Genomic DNA, 6,688 nt, shown 5'->3' with positions numbered 1-6,688 from the left:
CAGATTTGGAGGCACTATTTATATGGGGTGCATGTTGATGTGTTCACAGATCGCAAGAGCTTGCAGTATATGTTTTCGCAAAAGGATTTTAATTTGCGTCAGGGAAGATAGTGTATTGTGTTGCCAGGATAGATTGTGTGTGCCATTTGTTAATGAGCTGAGATAACAAATTCTAGCAAAAGAACGCGGTGCACATTACTTTATTCATCCAGGGGCCACGAAGATGTATCGTGATCTGCTGGAAATCTATTGGTAGAGTGGGATGAAGATATCACAGAGTTTGTAGCTAAGTATTCCACTAGTTAGTAGGTTAATATTGAGCATCAAAAGCCAAGTAAGTCTATACAGTAGTTCAGTATTCCCACTTGGAAGTGGGAGGAAGTGAACATGGATTTTGTGATAGATTTGCCTCGTACTCATTAACAGAATAATTTGATTTGGGTTATTGTGGATAGGATGACCAAATCAACCCATTTATTTCTAGTCCAGACTTTCTTTTTCGCCGAGGACTATGCCAAACTCTATCTCAGAGAGTTGGTCAAGTCGTACAACATTTTGTTTTCTATTATCTCAGATAGAGGTACTCAGTTTACCTCTCACTTTTGGAAAGCTTTTTAGAAGGGCCTTGGTACCCAAGTTTAAATCATTACAACCTTCCACCCTCAGACAAATGGTCAAACAGAAAGGACCATTCATACCCTTAAAGATATGTTGAGAGCGTACGTAGTCGACTTTAAGGGTAGTTAGGATGATCACCTACCTTTGATTGAATTCCCATATAATAACAACTATCATTCTAGTATTTAGATGTCTCTGTTTGAGACTCTATATAGATAAAGATGTAGATATTCAATTGGTTGATTTGAAGTAGGTGAGGCTGCATTAGAAAGGCCTGACTTGGTGTTTGATGCCTTAGAGAAAGTACAATTGATTAGGGTGAGGCTTAAGGCAGCCCAGAGCCGACAAATATCTTATGCAAATGTGAGACAGAAAGATCTTGAGTTTGAGATTGGTGATTTTGTATATCAGAAGATCTCTCCTATGAAGCGAGTGAAGAGGTTTGGTAAGAAGGGGAAACTTAGTCCCCAATATGTTGGCCTTTATAGAATTTTGAGCCATTTAGGGAAGGTAGCTTATGAGCTTGAGCTGCCTGCAGACTTAGCATCAGTCTACCAAGTATTCCATATCTCGTTATTGAAGAACTATATTGGTGACACAGTTGTAGTTGTTCCCTTAGAAAGCGTAAATGTTCAAAATAGTCTTTTCTATAAAGAAATTCCATTCTAGATCCTCGATCGATAAATTCGCAGACTAAGGAACAAAGAAATTCCCCTAGTCAAGGTTCTTTAGCGAAATCAGTTCGTTAAGGGAGCCACTTGGGAAGTAGAAGTAGGTATATGGACCAAGTACCCTCATATTTTCTCCGCAAACTCAAACTCAGCCTAAGGTAACAATCTTCTTAGAATTCCTCTTCTCCATGCTCAGTTTTAGCTGCATGTCATTCTCATGTTAGCTATGCATTCACAGAACTAGTTCAGTCATGTGTCATGTTCAGACTCAGCCATGTAATTATGTTTTCACCACATATATTAATCATGTAATCTTAGTTCCTCAGTGTTTTCAAGTTAACCAATCTCATTCGAGGACGAATGTCCCCAAGGGGGAGATATTGTAATACCCCAAAAATCCATAACAATGTTAGCACCATGTTTCAAGCTCATGTACATTATATTAGAGATCTTTGATTATTTTATAAGTGAGGTTGAGGTAATTAAGGCCTCAAATAACTCCCAGCTATTAGACGAATCAAAACATCCCTTACCAATTGAATTTTTGAGAAGAATATTGCTTTAGTCAACATCAAACAAGCATATATTTTTATTTACTTAGAATTTTTCATCTCAAGACCCACCAAATGATAGGAAATTAAATTAAATTTCCAACAATACCATTTTCACCCAAATCCGATACTCGGGTCAGAAGTTATGATACTTTTAGTGAAAAATAATAGCCCAACGCGATAAGGCTGCGTTGTGGTGATGGCCAAATTCACGTTTGTCATTTTTTAGTGTGCGATTGCGATAAGAACCATGTCTCACCAAGGGATATTTTTGAATTTTTCATTTTCCAGTAAGGCACCACGATCTGCGTCGCGCCAAAGTTCCATTTTGCAGTTGTCAGCTTTTCGGTTGCCTGATACAATTGCACCGCATCACGTCGAGGGACAAAATCGTGATTTTCAGTTTTGTAACTGAAATTCTAGGGACCGTTTGGTATTTTCCCAAAGCCCCAAATCTACCCAAAACACGTAATTAAATCCCTAAAGAGGCATTATATGCCCTATTACTCACAAATCCTCTTCAAGCAACTAATCTCTTTCAAGAACAAGAACCTTAGCCTTCAAAATTCAAGATCAAATCTCAAGAATTCACCATAAATTCTCACGAATTCGTCAACCCAAGTATGTTAAATGTTCATCCATGGGTCCCTTTCATCCATGGAGCCCAAGAATCTAAATTTTAAATTCAAAGTTATGATCTTTTACAAGTTATTATGAGTTTTAACCATGAATTCCCACAAATTAAAATTCTACACCATGTTACCATGAAATCATCGTTGTTATTCAACCCCACATGTTTTAATGATGTTATTCGATGATTTAATTCATAATTAATGATGTTGATATTAAAATCATGCTATTACTACAAGCTTTAAATTACTCCCATGCTTAGCTTATACTATGCATAACAAGTGTTTGATAAAATGCCTACAAGAATGAATTGTTGATCCTCCAAGTTTAGTATTATTTTATTGTTATTTCTATCGAGTCCTGGGGGTTATGAATATCCAAAAGCTTAGCTTTTTACTTAATCTTAGTATCTTCAGAATAGTTTCAGACATGTTATAAGCAATATCAGTTCAGTCAGTTATCATGATCAGTTAAACTTAGAACAAATCTATCTTTCAAGTCAGTTCAGTTGGAAGTAGGATTTAGCATCGAGCAAACCCAGGGATGAGTGCTCACCTATTATTTGAGGGTGTTCCCTTTAGTAGTAGTCCCTAAGTTCCAGAACTACGTAGCCAGTGTAGGTTGATATGTTAACTTACCAGTTGAGGGTTGATATCCTACGAGTACCTGCCAATTGAGGGTAACCCTTAGTCCATTGGGACAACACTTTAGTGGATCCACACAACTAGTATTAGTACCCGTGGCATGGTACTGACACTTTTCCAACTAGGATCACAGGTTGGACCCCAAATTGCTTATTGGGGCATGTCAGTTAGATGATAACTCCCACAGTCTCAGTTCAAAATCAGTTCAGTAGTTTCAGTTGCATGTCCATAGAATACAAATATCAGTTATTCAGTTATAAATTATATTTAGAACATGTTTATGCTTGGTCATGCATTCTGAGTATTTACAAATTTCATGCATTCTATTTAGTATTTCATGCTATCTATTTATTCAGTTAGTTATTATTCATGCACATAAAACCATGCATATCAACCTACCTCATTTAGCATACCAGTACATTTAAAGTACTGATTGCATATTCTTTTCTAGCACTATGATGTATCATATCATAGGTTCAAATGCTCAGTTCTTGGATAACACATAGACTTTCTAGATTATTAGCCTTAGAAGTGGTGAGTCCTTATATTTTGAGGACATGATTTATTTAGCTTAGATTACTTTACCAGTTTCAGTCATTTTAGTTCAGTAGCTAGTTTGAGTTAGTTAGGGCCTGTCCCATCAAATCTCATTCAGTTAGTTTAGAGGCTTTCAGATATTTCAGACAGATAGTCGGTTCTCAAATTTCAGTTGTTATTGTCAAATATTTTATTAGTATTATCTATTTTGTTTATAGATTTTATCAGCTTTATTACTTAAAACCTTATGGAATTCCTCAGTTAAATTTCACATGACCTTTTGTTATCAGTTTTACTCAGTACTCACAGCAGGTACCAGCTCATGGGTTAGCTTGTGGTCCTCGGGACTGTAAGCCCCTTGTGGCACCCAGGGTGTACTGTCAGGGCATTACACCACATGTGCTGGCTTGGAGGTCTTAATGACTATGTACATGTCTCACATTTGATATATATATTTTAGGGAATGGCTAGTTGCCCTGATGGCTTTATCTTTGCCTTATTTTTCTCTAGTTTATACAGCTAACACACACTGGGGCCCTTCTGGTGAGGGGAGACAGACATATATAGCCCATAGGTGCCTTTATGATTGTTGACGTTACACAGTCCAAATTAAAAATTTTAAATCTCATGATTAAACTTTGTTCCCTATCCCAACATCTGATATATATATATATATATGTATATGAATGTGTGCATATGGTTTTCATTGATTTTTGTATGTGTATGGTTTTGAATAATTTTGTACTAATTTGATCAAAGTATTATGTTACCCCTTATCCCTGAGTTACATGCTAGTATTTTTCCTGCTAACCACCCTATGACACTATATTATTTCATAACGTAGGGTTTGAAGATATTTCTTTTACCTATGTACAACATTAGGTGGATTATCACGTCTGTCGAGTTACTTGAAGCGGTGAGCTTCCATTCTTCAGAAAGCCCATCATTTCATAATTTGTTTTCCTTATGTTTTATACCATTTTTTGGGTCCCTTTTTGGCTATAGTAGGGGGTATGTCCCGACCTAGATGATGTTTAGTTTTGTTAGAGGCTTTTATGGACAACTATGGATTAGGAATTGTTGAAATCTTAGAACCCCTATCTTGGTTCATTTATCTATCATTCATTATTGTTTAATTGTCTTACGCATTGTTGTTGTTGTTGTTGTTATTATTATTATTATTATTATTTTATGCTCATGAGTTTATGCAATGAGAGTGGTCTCAGATCCATAAAAGACTTGGGATACGCATCATGGTCAAGCCCTGGTGTGGGTCGTGACAAGCTTAGTATCACAGAACAGTTCAGGGTTGTTGGGTGTCCTTAAAGTTGTGTCTAGTAGAGTCTTTCTTATAGGTGTGTTGTGCATCACACTTATAATCAAGAGGCTACAGGGTATTTAGGAAATATTTCTCATTCTTTCATACTCTAGATCGTGCAATTGTGTCGTCCATATAAAAGTTATCCAAATTTCTTCCTTTCTTTAATTTTGTTGACTATGTCTCATCATTGATGCTATAAAAGTGCAAAGTCTTAGCTTTATAACGGTGTGATCCCTTTTTGAATGAGCTATAAAAAGTTATAAAATAGTGCAAAGACTTAAAAGAAGTCCATTAGTGCGTCAAGGTATATTGGTTCAAGTGTGTATCTCTAACTTTATGAATCATGCTTTTCAGTCTGAGGTAAGATATGTAATTTGTACCTTTCAAGAACTTTATGCAAAATATCTCGCTTAAAGGGAGGATGCGTATCTAAATATTGGGGTAGCATTTCAAGCCTAAGAGGTAGTATAAATTGAGGTGCTATGACCTATGAGTAGTAAGATGATCCCAAAGTTAGTGATATAAAGTCATATGTTTAGAAGTCATAGTGAGGGTGACTTTTCAGTAAAAAAAAGGTAGTTGTATTTTCATGACCTTTAAGTGAGTATTGGGGTTGGTATGATCTTATGGTATTGTTTAAGTTGTACCAAAAAAATTAGCAAACTTATGGTAGTTGATAAAATAGAGTGGTTAGTTAAAATATTTTTGTATTTAGTTGAAATACAAAAGGAGCTCATGATGACTAGGATGGTAGTAGAAAAATTAATCATAGGTTGTGAATGGAAGGATGGGTTAGATAATAATTTATGAATTTGCCATTCACTTGGGGGAGGCCTTATAAATGAGGACTCAATGATGCTTATAGAATTTTGAAGGTGCTTCGGATGTATGTATGGGTGATTAAGATCAACTATCCGTATAAGGTAGTTTTAACACTAAGGGCCTCTTGATTTATATCTAGTAGCTGTATTTTAATTTGGTAAGGTGAGAAGCTATGTAGTAAATTTTAAGGTGTAGTAGTAGCGTTGTAAAGAAGAATGTACTTGTGGGCTGTAGTCAAGTTAAATACGGAATTTAGGTAGATTTCTCTTTTTGATGGACTAGTATGTTATGCAGGATATTTAGTTGGTGGTACATGATCTTTGCCGGACACTAAGTTTGAACTTTAGATGTTGATTGTGGTAATAATAATGTTAACTCGAGAATTATGATGCAAGATTAGTGGGACTGAATTAGAAGGTTTGATAAAATTTGTGAAAGAGCGTAGGTTGAAGACTTATGAATTATTGGAATGTGTAATTGTGATATGCTTGAGGTCTAGTGTTTAAGTAGAAATGGTGGCTGAATCATTAGATGGATAAGATCCTTAAGTTATAAGAATAAAGTGTACTCGGTTTTGAGTTATAAGTGCTATGCATGCCTAGCTTATGTTCTTAAAATTCTTGATATGGAGAAGTCTAGGGAGTTGTTGTATGATGTTATCTAGAGATGAATTGAGGGAGAAATAGGTAAACTATGTGAACTCTTAATATAGTTTTAAAATTTTGTTAAGTTATGAGGTTAAGATATTAGAGGTGTAATGCTAGAATTCTAAGGAGTTGAAATGGAGTGTTAAGTTCTTAGAATAATGGATGTCTATGCCCATGAAAATATTAGTTATAAGGCGATGACTTTGGAGGTTGGAGGAAGTTAAGAGCATTGGTGATTCCATTGTTG

This window comes from Capsicum annuum, chromosome 6, assembly GCF_002878395.1.
Source record: "Capsicum annuum cultivar UCD-10X-F1 chromosome 6, UCD10Xv1.1, whole genome shotgun sequence".
Classification (NCBI taxonomy): domain Eukaryota; kingdom Viridiplantae; phylum Streptophyta; class Magnoliopsida; order Solanales; family Solanaceae; genus Capsicum; species Capsicum annuum.
This window is presented reverse-complemented; position numbering follows the sequence as displayed.